Source organism: Mustela lutreola, chromosome 15 (assembly GCF_030435805.1).
Source record: "Mustela lutreola isolate mMusLut2 chromosome 15, mMusLut2.pri, whole genome shotgun sequence".
Taxonomy (NCBI): domain Eukaryota; kingdom Metazoa; phylum Chordata; class Mammalia; order Carnivora; family Mustelidae; genus Mustela; species Mustela lutreola.
The window spans coordinates 68485046-68505606 of record NC_081304.1 but is presented as its reverse complement, the minus strand read 5'-3'; the positions used below and the strand labels follow the sequence as shown (position 1 = coordinate 68505606).

General features: G+C 43.3%; 1 long non-coding RNA gene across 1 annotated transcript in view; it reads right to left on the bottom strand.

Annotated features, from left to right (window-relative positions):
* Nucleotides 1-9413: 9413 nt before the first annotated feature.
* LOC131815723 (uncharacterized) overlaps nt 9414-20561 on the bottom strand; it is a 28908-nt gene continuing 17760 nt past the window's right edge. The window contains exons 3-4 of the long non-coding RNA XR_009347823.1: nt 16080-16221; nt 9414-9577 (exon numbers count right to left, since the gene is read on the bottom strand). This is a non-coding gene — a long non-coding RNA (uncharacterized LOC131815723). The remainder of the gene's footprint in view (nt 9578-16079; nt 16222-20561) is intronic.

Sequence of the window (20561 nt, the reverse complement as noted above, 5' to 3'; positions counted from 1 at the left end):
AGTCAGGGAATGCAGGCAGCTTTAGAAGCAGGACAAGGCAAGAAAGTGGATTCTCCTCTAGAGCCTCCAGAAGGAACACGGGCTGTTAACACCCTGATTTTACCACACTGAGACTGATTTTTGAACTTCTGACCTCCAGAACTGCAAGATAATCAATTTGTGTTGTTTCAAGCCACTGAGAATTTGTCATTTGCTACAGTGGCACTAAAAAACTACTAGAAGAACTCACTGAGACATATTGAGTCTGTACAATGGCAGGGACCATTTCTAGGTAGGACTATCTTCAGGGTGTGGTAGTACTGGGTCTGGAGAGTTGACTGCCAGCATCCTTCCTCCCTCCCCCTTCCTGAACCCCAGTGCACTGTGTGCCTCCTCCACTGCAGCCCAGGTGACTGACAGGAAGCTGGCCCCATCCACACTACAGGGAAGGGTTCTGTCATGGAAGCCAGTCATGTTCCTCCTGGGCCATTCACACAACCAGCTGCACGACAGTCAGTGCCTTGTTACTGTTCTACGAGGGACAGTAACCTAGGTTGTCCCCCACACACAAACGGGAAGGGCTTTACAGAAATATCTGGGTTGTCTCTGAATGTGAACAAGGAAAGCAGTGCCCCCACTGCGGGCAGCCATCACACAGTCAGCAGGGGGTGGAAGACAAACTGGCCAGAGGGAAAGGGCAGAGTAGGGAAAAATGGAGAAAATCATGGAGACAGTGTGAATAAAACACATTCTCTGCAAGCCCTGCCATGAGCTGCTTCTTCATGAGATTGAAGGGTTTTTTTGTTGTTGTTGTTTTGTTTTTGTTTTTATTTTTCTTTAATCTTTAAGACAGTTTGAGTTAGGATGAGACAACCATCCAAACTGATTCAGGATGTCAGACTTTACGGAAACTAAGAAAGCCAGATAATAAAAGTAGATGACTCACATGTGTGAAAAGTTTCCTTTCCAACTAAGGGCGGGGGGAAAACTAGAACCTTGGATTTGTGGTTATTCCGCTATTCTTGCTATTTTCCATCACTCAAATGTATTTTTCAAGTATGAGGAACTTATTCTCAATGAATACAGTGATGGTTCCCTGAAAATTTGTAACCAAGTAGGGAACAGAGTCTCTAAACAGATTGTTTTGAATTGACTTAACAATCACACAAGATAGACTGTAAAATTTATCAAAGAGTGGGGCTGAGTTTCTTATATATGATTTCATGCAAATTTTTGTCTACCTGATGATTTTTAGTTTTTCTCTACAGGGTGAGTGAATAAAGGTGTCTCAACATGGTCCAGAACTAATGGTGTTCCCTGGCTCACTATGAAATCCAGGGTCATTTCTGTTTCCTTTTCCATGAACTTCTCCTTCCTCTCATTTGGTCTGTTTTTCAATCGGACTGTTTGTCTTCTTCTCAATTTGTAGGCACGTCAGAGACATGAACTCCTTGAACAGCTGATGTTACAGATGCTTTTCACAGCCTGTTGCCCACATGCAGCTTTACTCTTTTTTGATATACAAATCTTTTTCAAATTTTTCAAATAAAGTGGCATGTCATTTCTTCTATGTCTGTGGGTCTTATTTCTACCTAAGGTAGTCTACCACTTCCCAAATTTTTACATGCCCCTAGATTGTCTCCAAATTCTTTATCATTTTGTTTGTAGAGTTAGAACTTAAACCAATTCACAAGGTTAATCAATCTGACATCTGCTTACATATGTGATAGGAAGCAAGAGTTCTAAGAAAGAGAGTTCTTTCAGCTCTGAGGGATAGAGCTTAAAGTCAATATTCAATGATACACTGTCTCGTTTTCTAGAAGGAACTGGTGGTTTCTGTTTGGAACTCTGACAATTTTTTCTTAGTCCCTGAAAGTCAAATAGGTTTATGTCTGTTTTGGTTTGAGTCTGTTCAGCTAATTCTCCCTGGGACTTGAAGGCTTTATGAACTGAAGGCATGACTGTTTTTCAGCTCAAGTAAATGCTGCATTAGTTCAGTTATAACTTCTGTTATTTTCTCCTTTTGTCCTCAGGGTACTTGCAAGGTAGATTTGGACCTGACCTCAGATCTTACTTTTTCATTTCTCATTTCCATCTCTTTGAAATTTTCCTAGGTGTTCGGGGATATTCCTTTGGAAAATCAATTTTGTGGGGCCCCTGGGTGGCTCAGTGGGTTAAGCCACTGCCTTCAGCTCAGGTCATGATCTCAGGGTCCTGGGATCGAGTCCTGCATTGGGCTCACTGCTCGGTGGGGAGCCTGCTTCCTCCTCTCCCTCTGCTTGCCTTTCTGCCTATTTGGGATCTCTCTCTGCCAAATAAATAAAATCTTAAAAAAATCAATTTTGTTCTCAGCAGTGATTATTACTGTTTACAGGGTTCCTATTACATGTTACAACTAGTGAATTTAAATTTCAAATCTTTCTTGTATTTTTATGTTTTAAAAGATTTATAAAATTTATTTGACACAGAGAGACAGAGAGAAAGTGAGCACAGACAGGAAGAGTGGCAGAGGGAAACGGAGAGGGAGAAGCAGACTCCCCACTTAGCAGGGACTCCCCACCCCCCAACACAGGGTTTGATCTCTGGCAGACATTTAACCAACTGAGCCATCCACGCACCCCAAAGCTCCCTTTCAAAATCTTCAGTAAGTATTTTGCTGCTCTTTACTGTAACTGTATCCCCCTCAGACTTCTTGACAGTAAGTTTGTCTAGCTCTGTAGTCAGTTCTTAATCAATGAGGACACGTGCTCTGGACCTCAGTTTGGTGCTCCTCCACCAAGATGCTACCTGCCACTCAGGTGTGTGAACTCTTGCAGCTCAGGCCTAGTCACACTTTTGGGAACTCTGGGGCATCAGCGAACCTGCTCTAAGGGGACCATGCTTTGTGCATAAAAGCAGGCCCCTGCCATGAAGCAGCCCCTCTCAAACCTCCCCAAGTTGTCCTTCCCTACACAGCACAAAGTCTCTAAGAAAGTCAACCTGCTGGGAAAGCCCATTTCTCTATGACCAAGGACCACAAGAGAGGGAAGTTATACCATGGGCCCCACACAGAAAGAGGTCTTCACTGAAAGCCTTCTAAAGAGAGTCTGCCTTTTCTTCCAGGCATTCCATCATGGCACCTCAAAATCCTGAGATGCTCTTCCACTGCTCCCCCTGAGATGCCAAAATGCACTTGGAAGTCGAATAGGTCATTCCCACAGCCCACCTACATGATTCTTGAGGGCCTGCATGGTGCTGGGGATGGGTGAAGGCAACACAGGCCCCTGGTCTTGTGCTCTGATGTCACTGGCTCTTGAGCAAACGAAGGAAAATGAGAGGGTCCAGGAGACTACACACAATACCATGTTCTCAGAACATCTCCCTGGCCCCCAAAATCACCTTGTCATGGCAATGTCAGCAGAGCATGGCAAGTGCTACCTCAGAAGTCCCTCTGACACCTCAGCAACAGAGAGAGAGCCCACCCATAAACATAATCCCTAGAACCAGCATCCTTTAGGAACCAAAACCCCTATGAGTCAATTACTTTGGTATGTGTTAGTGTATTTTTACCTATGTAAAATATAAGAAAAAGAGGAATGACATACCTGTATGATTTGGGGCAGTACAGCAACTCGATTTTGAGTGTTTGGGATTATAGCTAGATACTTTTTTTCCAAAAAGAAATTTATAATCCATTTAATAAAAACAATGTGAATTGCCATGTATGGAATTTTTATACTATAAATGTTTTCCTTGTCTTGAGTGGTAGTAATGTACATACACTGGTGCTGGTCTCAAATGGGGGATGTCTGGAAGGAAACAGAATACATGATTAGGGGAGTGAGTGTAACCCACCACCCTAAACAGTTCAATTTCTCACAAACATATAACTCAGCTATATATTTGGTTGGATGAATATCAACTAAAACTTTAAAATTAAAGTACCAGAAATTATTAGGGATGACATTTTTTGGTAGACTTGTTTCTGATTCTGCCTTGTGACCTGACAAAGGTGGGATGGTGGCTCCTGTTACTGCTTGCTTATTACAGCTATGGCATACAGCGGTGGAAGTACTAAGTACTAAGCCACTAAAAAATTTGAGAAAGGATAAGCAATTCTAATAGTAAGGATATTTTCACATACATTATAACTAATTTAATATTTTAGGACTGAAACAAATCTAGAAGAATGTACAGACATTCTTCATCATTTCAGGTACTTTAACATCCAATACTACCCTAATCAGATCCATGGGACTTTAGTTTTATAGCCTTTTCCTTGTAGATGAATCTAAAGAATAGAATCAGTATAAACTACTTTATGTCTGAAAGAATTCATCTTTGAGTATCAGACTTGACCAGCTCCACAGAATTAATAACAAGTCCCTTTCTTGGTGCAGCCACATTGGGAAACAGTGTGGAAATTCCTCAAAAAAATTAAAATGGAGCTGCCCTATGACCCTGCAACTGCACTCTGTATATGCCAAGAAGATACAGATGTAGTGAAAAGAAGGGCACATCTGTACACCGATGTTCATAGCAGCAATGGCCAAAGTCACTGAAGTGTGGAAAGAACCAAGATGCCCTTCAATGGATGAATGGATAAAGATGTGGTCCATATACAATATGGATTATTATGCCTCCATCAGAAAGAATGAATACCCAACTTTTGTATCAACATGAACTGGACTGGAAGAGATTATGCTGAGTGAAATAAGTCACCAGAGTCAATTATCATATGGTTTCTTACTTCTGGACCATAAGGAGTAACACAGAGGACATTGGGAGATGGAGGGGAGAAGTGAGTTGAGGGAAATTGGTGGGGGAGACAAACCATGAGAGACTGTGGACTCTGAGAAGCAAACTGAGGGCTTTAGAAGGGAGGCAGGTAGGGGGTTGGGTGAGCCTGGTGATGGGTATTATGGAGGGCACCTATTGCATGAAGCACTGGGTGTGGTACATAAACAATGAATTCTGGAACACTGAAAAGAAATAGAATAATAAAAAAAAAAGTCCCTTTCTCCTTCTTTAAATTTCATAATCAATACAAAAAGTTACATGGTATTGGACTTGAGCTACTACTTGCTGTATGTCCAGCTCTCTTACTGACTTTCTTTTTTTTTTATTTTCAGCATAACAGTATTCATTGTTTTTGTACCACACCCAGTGCTCCATGCAATCCGTGCCCTCTATAATACCCACCACCTGGTACCCCGACCTCCCACCTTTTATATACCTGGAGGCACTTGCATGAGGCAGACAAGTTCTCAATAAAGAACTTTAATTCAATATATTAAAATATACTATGTTTTCCACAGTGAATATAGATTATTTATCAAATCAGAAACAAGTTCTGAAAAAAATACCCATATACAGATAGCTAACAAATACACAGCCCGGTACCTCTAAAGGTTAGTACTTCCACATATTTCAAAAGGCATCAAGTTTCTGCTGTTTTCCCCTGATCCAAGCATGCACATTTGTGTGTATGTAAGTAAACACCCAAAGACAACTGAATTAGTAGTCCACATTCACCACATGGATTAATGCCTGTTGTGATCTCTTTCCCTCCCAAATTGTTTCTGATTATTCACTTTACTAATTTTGCCTGCTTTCCAATAATAGGGAGAAGAAAATTTGCTTCCCCACCCCAGCACCAATCAAAGGGATACTTCTGTCCTGTGAGCCTTCATTTTTCATAGGGGAAAACAAACAAACAAACATCCAAAAAACCCTGAGCAGTGAAACTAGAAATTCCCTCATGTTTCCTTCCTTTCTGGAGCTTACTGCCCTTAGGTTGCACAGTTGCCCAAATATTGGCCCCTCCATAAGAAGCTGTAAGTAGCACCTAGTGGATGAAAGATCCAGGATATAAGGAAGGGCTACTCTGGGCAGTTGCATGGCCTGGGATGGTCTGCCTCACCACTGGGCAAAGTCTGGGGTCTGGGGTCACCATACCTCAACACCGTTAAGAGAAGGCTTCAACAAGAATGTTTATTTCACCATCTTTGCCTGAGAAAATAAACACTGCCTTCAATAAACAGTTTCCATAAAAAATTAAAATTTTAAAACTTAATTTTAAATATAATTATACCAAGAAGAATCATGACACATGTTGAATTATTTTAGGAGCCACAGTCTTCCTGAGGTACAAATAAATAGTTTGTACAAATAGGTAAAATCATTTATTAGGAAACTTTAAACCTCTTACAATAAAGTTACCATTAAATATAAGAATAAAGTGACTATTTTGCTTAAAAATAAACAAAGGTCACTTTGAAAGAGAATGGCAGCTTCCCTGTGGACATCCTCTATACCCAGCCCAATCAGTACTTACCAAGTACAACTTTGTAGATTTTGCTAACATGGTAAATGATGGAAATAAATGAGGAAGACAATATTTTCAAAACAGTGTAAAAAGAACTTTAAAACAAGTATCTTGATTCTCCTTATTCTTCCACTCTAATTTGTAGCCTTTGGATAATATGTGGGAAAGAACATATATACATTTAAATTTTAACTTAAATGTTTACTGAAATAAAATGCTATCTTATTAAAATTCCTATCCGAAATTTTAAAAAAAAAAGTCATGGTGACAAATAATGTTGACAATCATGTAATGTAATCCTATCTTAAAACTCAAAACATGCTAAGAATGAATATTTCAAAACTAAATGGTTCACTTTGTTAAAAATATTCTTACTGAGTATTAAAAAAAATCACCCAATGGTATCATGTTTTTAAACTCATTCTACTCATCATGCCTGTATTTTATCCCACCAGTTCTCTCTAATGACTTAGCATTCTTTCTTGTCTGCTCTCCTCTCTCATTTCCTTTCGCCAGCACCAAAACCACAAAGACTCCAAAGTCCTGAGAGCAGATTGGAGTATCCCTTTGTCTTCTAGAAGCTGTGCATTTTGACCCTACTGGTCCATTCCACCTGCCCAATAAGCAAGATTGCCCAACAGGACAGTGCAGTCAGGAAGGGAGGCAAGGACAGAATCTTGAGGGATAGCAGAGAGAAAGAATCACCTTAAGAAAACTGGCAAGAATTCCTATCTTACATTGAGGTCTTCCATCCATTTTGAGTTTAATATTTTGTTCTAATAACACAACTCTGGGTGGGCTCCCAGATGGCTCCTCAGTGGGGACACATCACCAGTAAGACCACACCATGATTAGAATTTAGAATCTTCGGCACCCCCACCCCAACCCCTACATTCCCCCAGAGAGGGGAGGGGGCTAAAAGCAGAGCACATCTATGTAAGGAAGCCTCCATAAAAATCCTCATAGCAGGGACGCCTGGGTGGCTCAGTTGGTTAAGCAGCTGCCTTCGGCTCAGGTCATGATCCCAGCGTCCTGGGATCGAGTCCCACATCGGGCTCCTTGCTCAGCAGGGCGCCTGCTTCTCCCTCTGTCTCTGCCTGTGTTTGCTCTCTCCCCCTCTCTCTCTCTCTGATAAATAAATAAAATCTTTTCTAAAAAAATCATCAAAGCAGGGGTTTCAGGAAACTTCCAGGTAAGTAAACATATCCAGGTACCAGGAGGGGGATGAAATCCAGCTCCACAGGAATACATTCCTGTGCTTGCGACCCTCCCAGACTGTGCCCTTTGTGTCTCTGCATCTGACTGTTCATCTGTATCCTTTATCATACCTTTCATAAATTGTAAATGAAAACAAATGTTTCCCAGAGTTCTGCGAGCCACTCAGTTGAACCGGAGGAGGAGATGAAGGAACCTCTGATTTGTAGCCAAGTTGTAGAGAAGTTGTGGGTAACCTGGGCCCCTCCTACTTGTGACTGGCGCCTGAATGTGATGGAACAGTCTCACGGGACTGAGCCCTTAACCTGTGGGATCAGATGCCATATCAAGGCAGACAGTGTCAAAGCTGAGTGAAACTACAGGACACCCAGCTGGTGTTGCAGAGTTGCCTGGTGAGGGAAAAATCCACAGCCTCAGCCACAGTGTTAGAAGTGAAGTGTTCTGTGTGAATATGGTAATATGAAAGCAGATGGGAGAACTGAAATGTTTGCTTGACATACACTCTCACACAAAATATTATGTATGCCAGGTCTTTGCTGATGTGATATAGCACATATTCAAGTTCTAGTGAAATATCATAAAGAGTCAACTCAAAAAACAAACAAACAAACAAACAAGCAAACATACAAAATATGGATGAGCTGGGAGAAAATAAGCAATGTTTCCACTTTCCTATCAAGAGAAAGTCCATTCCTGAATTATCCAAGATTTTGCTTTTACCTGAATAACCATACAGTTCAATAGTACTTGAAGGAAAAAGCCTGTTTGGTCCTCAGCGATCCTTTCCCCTGATATGGCCGGCAAGAGTGGAGTGATTCTTGTGGATCTATCTTTGCTCCAGAGTGGGGAAAAAAGGGAGTTCTTTCACCAACGTTCAAAGGGTTTTTAAAAAATGGCCTTCATTAAAATACATCTGCCCCTCCTTTGGAACCTGCTCACGCTACACTCCAGGCCAGCGAGCATCAAGGGGTTGGAAATACGTTACAAAGTCCCATGAAGCCACCTCTCCCTCTAAACTATTCTTCTCTCTGCCAAATTCTGCTTCGGTCTGCCTAAGGATCAAATACCTGTCTTTGGGCAATAAAGTGATGTGCATTAATCAATCATTGGCCCTAACTGGCAAGTTCCTTAAAGACTCATGGGACACAGATGGTTGCCATGACTTTCCCAGGAAGCAGCTACTGTCTTTCCATGAATGCGGCATGAAAATACAGGGCTGGGTGAGCAGATGAAACAATCATGCTGAGGACAATAAACAGTAGTTTTGGATGGCAGATTTAAATTTCATTCACAGCCAAGAAAACACTCCAGATACATGATGTGTCTCCACTTCCTGCTGTTTCCAACATCTGAGTCCTCCCTTCCATTCCTGTTTCCACCACTTCAGTAAATGTCTCCCATCCTCATTGCATATAAAAAAGGCTCTGATTCTTTCTATTCTAATGTCTGTAAGACATTACTGTGAACAAGAGCAGGGGATAATTCCTCCTCCAAACCCATCTATGAAATAAAGGGTTCTATTCAGGATCATGACAAGCTGAGGAATCCCTCAAGAGAACTTCCAGCGTCATTTCAACCTGTAAGGCTGGCTAAAATGTTCCTCACCATCCGCCACACCAGGGCTAGGACTGATGAGTGTCTCCACCATGCAGGTCCCTCTGGATGACATGATCGCTGGGAATCCAGGCACGAGGCAAGCAAAAATCAGCACCTGCTCTTCTGCAAAGTTTGTCTGAAGTGCTTGAAGCCACAGAAAAAACAGATTGACTCCTTCAGATCTTACCTAAAAACAAAATTAAAGGTGACAAAATTAAACACATGTTTATGCAGAGATGCACTGCAATGCAGATTCAGTTCTGAGAAAGAAAAACTAGAAGTTAAAGGTACTGTTAAACTCCTGCACCAAGTTCTTAGTGACAAGAAATCAGGCGTGCTGCAAGAAGCCCAAGGGTGAAGAGTTGGGGTCTGGAGTCACAAAGCCTGGTTCCAATGCAGGCTCTGCTTTTTGCTTTTTGCTAGCTTAGCTGTGGCCAGTGGAGAACCACCAAACTTCTCCGTTTGCATCAGTCTCTACCTCTGAAAAATAAGGATGATAAAAGAATTTACCACAAAGTGCTGGCACAGGGATAAGTGACTTACAACAGTGCCTGTATCATCAACTGTCATTTAATCACAAAAATAATGCAAAGACAATCGTCCTCCAAATTTACAGTGTGCTTTGAATATGGTTTTTCTATAATATGCATATGTATCATGGAAAGTTCTTGAAAAATCTCAGAGCTAAATAAGACCTTAAAGACCTGGCTCAGTTATTTGACCTTGAAGCCCATTCATCAGGCATTTCTACACCAGCCCTCGTTTTTTTTTTTTTTTTTTTTTTTTTGCCTGTGCAGGTAGCTACCTCGAAGGCTGCCGCCAAATCATCACTTCCACAAAGAACCATTCAGAAATTTCTGGAACTCATATCATTGCTGGACTTCTGGCATAAGTCCATTGTTCCTGGTGGATGCTTCCAGTAGTAGGAAATGGAACATGCTCAATGAGGGCAGGGGGTTGTGTTTGACTTGCCCACTGCCATATCTCCAGCACCTAGAAGGTGCCTGAAACACATAGCTGGCATCCAGTAAATGTGTGCAATAAGTGAGTGAACTAGACAAGAATAGATATGCACTGGTAGACGTGGCCTGTGGAGTACAGCTTCAAAAGCAGGAGAGTATTGAGACTCCTACATGGTAGGTTGCATGGCACTGAGTTAAAGAAAATGGGTCCTACAATCAGACCAAAGGTTAAACCTCGAAAGTTGTGCGATCTTGGACAAGTCAGCTATAAGAACAAAGACCCCTGTCTTATATTGATAACAGCTGGGAAGAGAGAATCCATTTCAGAAGGAAAGGGGACACAGGATGGCTGTGTATGGCACTTATATTGTGGTCAAGATGGCAGTGTAAATTCACTTCATGGGGTCCCACACCATCATCCCCCACTACCATTTGAAATACATGGTAATGATAGATGAAATATATATATATATTTTTTTCAGTGTAACAGTATTCGTTGTTTTTGCACCACACCCAGTGCTCCATGCAATCCGTGCCCTCTCTAATACCCACCACCTAGTTCCCCCAACCTCCCAACCCCTACCCCTTCAAAACCCTCAGATTATTTTTCAGAGTCCATAGTCTGTCATGGTTCACCTCCACTTCCAGTTTCCCTCAACTCCCTTCTCTCCATCTCCCCTTGTCCACCATGCTCCACAAATAAGTGAAACCATATGATAATTGACTCTCTCTGCTTGACTTTTTTCACTCAGCATAATCTCTTCCTGGAAGAGATTATATATATATTTTTAAAAGATTTATTTACTTACTTATTTATTTGACAGAGAGAGATCACAAGTAGGCAGAGAGGCAGAGAGAGAGAGAGAGAGCAAGAGGAAGAGGGCTCCCTGCTGATGCAGGACTCAATCCCAGGACCCTGAGATCATAACCTGAGCTGAAGAGACAGGCTTAACCCACCCACTTAGCCACCCAGGTGCCCCTAGATTAAACACATATATTTTTTAAAGATTTTATTTATTTATTTATTTGGCAGACAGAGATCACAAATAGGCAGAAGAGGCAGGCAGAGAGAGAGGAAGGGAAGCAGGCTCCCTGCTGAGCAGAGAGCCTGATGTGGGGCTCAATCCTAGGACCCTGGGATCATGCCTTCAAACCGAGCTGAAGGCAGAGGCTTTAACCCACTGAGCCACCCAGGCACCCCTAGATGAAATATATTTTTTTTAAGAGAAGAGAAAAGTTAGCAAGTGAACCTCGGTAAAAAACAAAACAAAACAAACAAAACCCAAAACTGACAAACATCTCCATGAAGCAGCAACCGCAGAAATTCTCAGTGATGCACAGATGTGTAGCGACAGGAAAAGATGTCTGGAGGCTGACTTCAAGGAGGACAAGTCGCTCCCACTGGAGATAAAGGCAGACAGAAAGGCCTGCTCGCTTGCTGCCTGAAGCCACAACTTCAACTGGGCTGGCGGAATTGATTGCACACCACTTGCTCCACCAGAACACTGTGAGGTTTCCAGTAGCTCATTACATCTAAACACTACTGCCTCCTTTAACAAGGTTTCCCTTCCGGATTGCCCCTGACTTACAGCGATAGGCAGTAGGTGTCCCTACACGTGCTCCTTCCAAATTCTCTCTCTCTCTGCTTTCTTCTGATCCACCTTTTATTTATGGGCTAGCTTTACAGGATATCCCTTCTGTGATTAAACAGGTCTTAATAATTCTACCTTTTGTAAAGGAAGCCTTCCCCAATTATTTAGATGTTGATAAATATTTACCTCTGAATCTCCATAAATCATCACTTTATATGGCACCAACATGTAGAAAATAAGAATGAAGTTACCCAATTTTCAGAATGAACCATACAAATTACAACCTACCATCTAAAGCCAGAGACAGAAAGAGAACATCTGCATAAACTAAAGTAATGCGGGTTCCTTATTCATTCATATTTATTATGCAAAATGGAAGTTTTAGGAAGATTAGAATAATGCATACTTGTTCTATTATATAGGCAACTAATCCTCTGTAGATGGTAATGTATCCATAACTCCATCTCCAATCTAGAATTTCTGAACACGAGGAGAGGATATTAAAATCTCCTCTGTGGGAGGCAGAGCATTACAGTTTCTGGCTCTGGCCTTCCTGCTGCAAGATGAGACTTGCAATTTGTGATGGCAAATGGAATTCACAAAACATTTCTGGGCTTTAGAAGACATCGGAAAACTAACAAAGGACTTAGAAAATGGTAGGAAAAAAAGCAGGAAGAGGGAGGTGGCAGAAACAAGTGAGCCAAAACCTGATCTGTAAGCAACAAGTTCAAGAGAAACAAATCAGGGTGCCAGAGAACAAATGCCATTTTCACTGCAGGATCTCTACAGGCCTGTGCTCTCCAGACCCCGTTCCCACCACATGGTAAGTTGGGGGAACTGAACCTGAGATTTCCTTAATAAACCAGGACCCTCAAATGGAACCAAAGTGATCCCAACCAAGAACACTCCCAGCCTCCTGGCAAAGGAAAGACAAACCCTCCATGAAAAAACAAACAAACAAACAAACAAAAAATCCACCAAAAAACAGAATTAAAAGAGATTACATCTATGTTCCAATAAATCTGGTCTCAAAATCCCTTCACAGAGCATGCAAGAAATGAGGCCACTGTGAGAGACAGAAGACTGAGGGAAAATGAAGACTTCAGACACTGGAATGATCAGATACAGAATAGAAAATATTACATGTTAATTGTTTAAGAACACAAAAGGGGTTTAAAAATGAAGAAGGATCAAGAGCCTATCAAAAGCAACAGGCCAAGTGTGAACATGGAACTGAAGGAAGCTAAACAGGGACCAAAAATCACTGAGACGTAAAACACAACAGAAAACACACCAGAATGGTGGGGCAGTAGATGAGCCCCGAATGAAGGACTTCACAACACTGCACCAAGAAGTGAAGACACTCCCCAGAATGCAACTCAAGGAGGCAGGAGAAGAGGAGGAACGCCAGCTTGAGAGACACGAACAACAGACGGGAGGTTTAAATAAGAATCCTGGGAAGTACAGCAGAAGGACAGAGTCAACATTTCAGAAGAAAACAGCTGAGGATATTACAGAAATGATAAATCCAGAAATACAGGAAATGCACAGATACCAAGCAAGATGAGAAATCTTCAATTAAACACTTTGTGGTAAAGCTATAGAACACCAAACACTAAGAAAAGGTTTTAAGGAAAGCCAGAGAGAAAAGGCATTGAAAGGAATGAACAGGGTGGAAACAGGGTTTAAAGCTGCTACAGTGGTAAGGCGATGCTAGTAAAATGGTACCTGTAAAGGGTGACAGGAGTAGTTTTACTGCCACTACTGCTAATACTGTGTCTAATGCACATAACAACTGAAGACTGCGAAGGTTAAGCTGGAGCAGAAAAAAATTAAACGAATTATGACCCTCAAAAGAAGGATCATTTCGGGGTGCCTGGGTGGCTCAGTGGGTTAAGCCTCTGCCCTCAGCTCAGGTCATGATCCCAGGGTCCTGGGATCGAGCCCCACATCGGGCTTTCTGCTCTGCAGGGAGCCTGCTTCCTCCTCTCTCTGCCTGCCTCTCTGCCTACTTGTGATCTCTGTCTGTCAAATAAATAAATAAAATCTTTAAAAAAAAAAAAAAAAGAAGGATCATGCCAATGAATTTCACAACTCTGGTGATCACTTTAAAAGCATCTCCTCTTTTTATCATAGCATTTGTATCATGTCCAGGATGAGATATTACAGCACACATGATAGAATATTTTAAAACAATAGTCCCTTTTGCTCAAACTCCATGTTGAAAGCAAACGACTCTGTCAAACACTTTGAAGAAGGTAAAAGTAGTGGAACCATGTTTTGTCAAGAAAGCCCAGGGAGAAAAGCAGGTAGTAAAACCAAGTAGCAGTACGGAGGAAGGGCAGCCTCAGGAAGAAAATGAACACCGTTTTCTTCTGCTTTGTTCTCTTTTTTGTTTTCTTGTTGTTGGTATCTTTTTTTTTTTTTTTTTTTTTGGTCTTTCCCAGAAATCACTTCATATATACATTTACTGTTCAACTTCAGTGAAAGTTGGGAGGAAAAGGTGCCAGAACTTTTGAATGGTTGTCTTCAGCTGAGTGCTTATTTTCTTCTTTCAGTTTCTCTGGGGTTTCCCACTATTCTTCAATAAACATGTGTTGCTTTCTGGCAGGGTAAAGCCAAATGCATTTTTAAAAGAAGTAATGGCAGGTCATCCGTCCATCCAGATCAGGAGAGAGCCCATACCAGGGAAGGCAGAGAGGGTAGTAGACTCCCCTCTGTGAGTTCCTGCTCTCTTGGTCTTTCCTCAGCCCTTTCTCTCTGCTCTGTCTCTCCAGTCACACCCCAAACCCAGAGCAACAAAAGGACTGTTCAAAACTTAAACCCTGTGAGAAGGGCCACGCAGAGGCAAGGAGAGCCCTGCAAGACTCTGAGCCATGTGGTCTGTATCTGAGACTGCACATCTCCTTGAGCCACGTTCGTTCCATTCCCTCCATGCCTAATGTTGGCCTCGCGTTCTACAGAAGCAGTCAGGGCATCCATACACTCCTCTCTGATCCCATCTCAACCCACAACGCCCAGCAGCATGCACCATCTGTCATCTCCCTTCAGTCAACCTGCAAATAGGCAAACACAGCCTGTAAAACCCACCCTTGTCCAAGCTATGTCTGGAGTTATGATCGTCTGTGTCTTTACCATCAAACTTTCTAAAAGGCTATTCTTGTATGTGACCTCCATGGTTTCACGCCCAGTCACTCTATCTCTCTGTCTGGCTTAGGACTCCACTACTCACCTCCCATTTTCTTTCAGTACTCAGTGACAACCTCCTCAATCTACCCCCACCCCCTAATCAAGCTGCTTTGCAACTTTTCACATCATCGAACATTGCTGACATTTCATTCCTTGAAATCTCTCTTCTCTAGACATCTGTGCAAAAATGCCTTCCTGGCATCAAAGCCACGTCCCTCCCCTTCCATCCACTACTCCTTTATTCTTCCCCTTTATCTGCCCAAGAAAAGAAGGAATTACCCTAAATCCTTAACTGTCACTCTCTCTACAAGAAATATATCCCTTGGCAACAGCATGATTGCATCTCTCTTCCCCCAAGCACCCATCCCTACATTTTGACTGTCCAACCAGAACCTACACCTGCGGGTCCCACAGACACCTCAACTCAGATTGCCTAAAGCTGCACTCCTCCTCTTACCTCCTGGACCCGGCTCCCTTCCTGAGTTGCCACGACTGTTGTGGCAGTTGACACATCAGACTCAACATTCTGAAAGCACAGAGGCACCCCTAAGCCTACTGCAGCATTTTTTTTTTCCATAGCCGAGGTATGGAAGCAGCCCAAGTGTCCGGCAACAGAAGACGAAGTGGTACATACACACAATGGTATATTACTCAGCCATCAAAAAGGATGAGATCCTGATATTTACAACAGTATGGATGTACCTAGAGGGCATTGTGCTAAGCAAAATAAGTCAGACAGAGAAAAACAAATACTGTATCTCCAGTGATGAATTCTTGAAAAATGCCCTACATATTCAAGTTTTAATGCAGGACCAGAAGCAACAGTTTTTGTATATATCACCACGATATAAAATAAAATCTTTAAAAAAAAAAAAAGGAAATAATAGGACAACAGCAATTAGGGTAAAAAGACTTAACAATTGTCTTGCTCATCATCACCAGCACCACACCAGTTACACGTCTGACCCCCAGGCCAGCATAGCAGGTGTGAGGACAGGTCCAGGCAGAAAAAGTGTTACTTGTCACATTTTTTGAAAAATGATAAACAGAAGGGATGCCTGGGTGACTAGGCTGGTTGAGCGGCCAACTCTTGATCTCAGCTCGGGTCTTGATCTCAAGGTGGTGAGTTTGAGTTCCACACTGGGCTCTGCACTGGGTGTGGAGCCTGCTTTAAACTAAACTAAACTAAACTAAACTAAAATAACACCTCTGTCAAAAGCACGTGAATTCACAACTTACATGTAAGTCAAGTTCTACTTGTTCTAAGACAGCATGAAAACCAAGATGTCGTTATCAAGACAGGAAGCAAGATAAATTGTGTATTCCATGTGCTGTGAGATGACTCCAACTGCATCCAAGTCAGCCATGGCCCTCCACACATCTGCAAGAGAGGGTATATTATCCCCATTAGCACAGAGGAAACCAAGGCTCAGAGAGGTTAAAAAAAAAAAGAGTCCAAGGTCATAGCATCATTTAGCAGCATAGCCAAAATGTATAGGAATTACCTCAAAATAGGCCAGACTAGTGGAAGAGTTATGAAAACCCAGGTAGAACGCTGCCTCAGAAAGGCAGATAATCAATAAAGGAAAAATAAAGAGGCACCTAGGTGGCTCTGTTGGTTAAGCATCTGCATTGGGCTCAGGCCATAATCCTGGGATCTTGCCCTATGTCAGACTTCCTGCTCAGCAGGGAGTCTGCTTCTCCCTCTGCCTCTGCTCCCCATTCATTCTCATAAACAAACAGATCAATAAAATCTTACCCAAAAAAAGAAAAAAAATAAAGATTATAAGCTTACAATAAAGATATGAATGATGAGTCAAAGCTTTCAGTGACACACCCACACCTGCCTACAGTTCTCTGGCTAAAACATGGGTGGAATTGATGGGGTTAGAAGAACAGGAGGCACATAGGCCCGGACAGCACAGCCCCAGCAGATGCAGAATCCTGGTGTAGGTTTAGCTAGCTTTCATTGTCCTTTAAAATGTCAAAGCTAAAGAAATCTGGTAGGGTTATTGAAGTCTGATCCTGGGGGATGCCTGGTTGGCTCAGTCTGTTAGGCAGCAGCCTAACATGACTCAGGTCATGATCACAGGGTCCTGGGATCAAGTCTGGCATCAGACTCCTTACCCAACCAGAAGCCTGCCTCACCCTCTGCCTGTTGCTCCCCCTGCTTGTGCTCTCTCACTGACAAATAAATAATCTTTAAAAAGAAAGAAGAAAGAAAAAAAGAAAAGAAAAATAAAATCTGATCCACAGTATAGACCAACACAAAGGAGGGTACTTTCTTGGGCTGATTTCTGATTGTTTGATTTTAAGTAGGCTCCACAGCCAGCACGGACACTAGTGCAGGGTTTGATCTCAGGACCCTAAGACCATGAACTGAGCCAAAGGCAGACAATCGATTAAGCCACCCAGGCACCCCACTTTCTTGGGTTCTAATGGGACTTTTCCTGGGTTCTAATCCTAGCTGTACTGGCTGCCAGGGGGAATGAAGTCCAGCACCACAAGAAAAGCATCCCAAGGCAGCAGTCCTCTGCAGAAGATTTGCTGGTGGCTGCCATCATCAAAGAGTCAGTGGGTGAAGTTGTTGAAGCACAGTGGGAACAATGATAGCCACTGCCTTTTGGGTGTCACTGAATCATCCTACTCATCTTCAGGAAGCCTGGCCCTTCTCCAGTCAATGCAGCGAAAGCAAACTTGTTAGAAGAACAGGGGAGGGGGCCATCTCCCTCCCTCCCAGAAACTGAAGCAACCAGCCAAACAGTGCAGCACTGGAGTAAAAATAAAAATGTGAAGGAATGCGGCGGCACCTGGGTAGCTCAGTCTGTTAAGCATCTGCCTTTGGGTCAGGTCCTGATCTCAGAGACCTGGGATCTGAGCCCCACATCAGGCTCCCTGCTCAGTGAGGAGTCTCCCTTTCCTTCTCCCTCTGCCGCTGCTCCTAGCTCATTCTCTCTCTCTCTCTCAAATAACTAAAACCTTTAAAATAAGAAATTTAAAAATGAAGGAATGAATCAAAATGCAGAATTCAGAAACAGAACTACAGATATAAAAACTACATATAAAAACCTGAAATATGACCCGGTGAGTGAGGAAGGATTATTAAATCATGATACTGTATGAATTGATTGCCAATTTTTTCTTAGAACATAGAGCACACTGCACTACACGAAAACAAAAACACAAAATTAGGATTGAATACAAAAACAAAATTATCAGTGTTATTCCATCAAGTGTTTCACTAACCTACTGATCAAAACCTCAGTTCATCCTCCAAAAGAATCTGGGCACCACCTCAGCACACACGAACACATTTTCAGGCCACAGTTCACACTGCTCCAGTCCCCACTCTACGTCCTGAGCCATGGGCTCCTCCAGGCAAAGCCACCACCAACTATGTCAGGGCCCCTGCCCTAGAAATCCCCAAACCCAACCACTTCACAACAGGGAGACTCAGGGAGATTCATATGGGCAGAAACGTGGGACTTTGACTTTTTTTTTTTTTTTAATTAAAAGAAAAATACAGCAAGAAACATTTCTACCACAAAGTGAAGAGCTAATCTCTCACAATGTCGAGAGTATTAGAATTATCAATACACCATCAATAGTTTGATAGGTCAAACAGGCCAAAAGCTGGAAACACAAGAGGAAATGCTCACAGCAAACAGACCTGAAAGCCAGGGACTGGACCGGCTGACATGGCTCTGCCGCTTACCACAGCGAGAAAGTGTAACTTTCCTGGGCCTCAACTTCCCTCCTGGCCAGCAGGAAAGTGGCAACACCACAAAACTCATGTCTGGTCGGGGATTACGTGAAAGGAGAATGCTCGGTGAGAGCCCCGCCACACCGCCCGTCCAGCCACAGTCTGTGCCCAGTGAATGGGAATTTCCTCTACTGCAGCCACACGAAGAGCTGAAGGATCTGCACAGGATGCCTGTTCATTTACCAGTCACAAAACCACGTTCTGCCATAAACAGAGAGGGCAAGAGACCCCAAGAGATGGGAATATCCCTCACCCTTGCCTGGACCAGGCTTTCCAGACAAGTTGGAAAGCCCACAGCAGCTCTGCCACTGACACTGAATGAGCCTTTGGAAGACAACACCATCCCAAACAACAGTTTAATTTACTTCTCTTTAAAAAGCAGTGAGACAAGGTCTTGGCCACATCTTCATAAATTAACAGCTTAGGAGGCTAAACCCCAATGATTTACTTATGTCCCCAGCAGGCACACCTCCACTCGTGGGCAGCTTCAGGGAGAAAGGGTGCCTCCCCATCCATGAGGACACCCTCTGACATTCGTCTGCCTGAAGATGCTTCCTACCCATGGGCATTTACTCCCTGGAACCCTCCCCATCTAAGTTCCCCTCTGGATGCTGCATGAGGCAACTTCCTCACACCCCCATCACCACTGGCGACACCGCAGCTACCCCCGAGCCTTCAAGCAGGGTGCACCTGTGTTTGCTGCCAAGTGTCCCATCAGCCCAGCTCCATCACTGATTTCTGTACCCATAATTAATTAACTTATGCATGTATGTATATATTTATTTTTACAGATTCATTTATTTTAGGGAGAGAGTGACAGAGACAGAGATACAGAGAGAGCACACACACACAAATACAGGGAGATAGAACCTCCAGCAGATTCTACACTGAGAGCAGAGCACACCTCAGGGCTCAATCCCACCACCCTGAGATCATGACCTTAGCTGAAACCAAGAGTTGGATGCTTCAAAGACTGAGCCACCAGGCACCCCTCTGTACCCTTAATCTTAAGAAAAGACAGACGCCACTTCTTTCTGTCAGCCACGGCCTCATAAGCCATCTGTCACACAGCCAAAGCTTCCAGAGGATAGGACCAGGTCTGCAACACCAGTGATGCCAGAGTATCACCATAAAACTACAATCTAGTGAGTACCAGGCTCTTCTCTAAGCTCCTAATATGGCCTTCTATTTTGTACCCCTCACAGACCTACATGCTAGGACCCCTACAAGCACAGAGGGGGACACTGAGGTCCATGGCTTACCCAAGCGATCTACTTTTATGTGGCAGCAGCAGGGGCCTGAACCCAAGTCTGTGACTCCAAGGCCCCTCCGTCAACTCTGTTACTCATGCAGCCCCAACACAGTCATCAAATACCTCCCTAAACCCTCATCCCTCCTGTGAAAAAGCATGGTCTTCTGCCATTTCCCCGATGGGAAGAAAGCCGGCGTGAGCCAGATATAGTGACCTGCCCATGATGGTACAGGCGATGTCCCCCCTGTTCTCCCTCCAACACCCATGTCCTTCTGCACGAGGCCCCATGGGGTCCTTCATGCTTCCAGTGGAAAACTCTGGCGAGACCACCAGGCTCCTGGCAGGCCTTCATCTTGACCCTGGAGGACAGGACCAGTTAGGAGAAACCGGCTAGTTAAGCCTCTGAAATGGGGTCCTACCACCCAGGAAAACCCCCTTATATCCAGGGCATCGCTGGCTTTGTAGAGGGCTCCACAAGCACCAGCCTTGCTGAGTCACTTTCTCTAAGGTGGTGGCTGAGACAAAAAGGACCCAGGAAAGAAAGGCATAGGCTGTTGTGGAACTCCAGTGCCTTGGCATCAACAATTAATGGGAGAAGCTGCCTCTGCTCACCAGATCTGCATTTTATGTGGGGCACACTGTTCAAAGTTTACACCCCCCATCTCTGTAACCTTCACGACAACCCCTGGAGCTCCCTGCACCATCA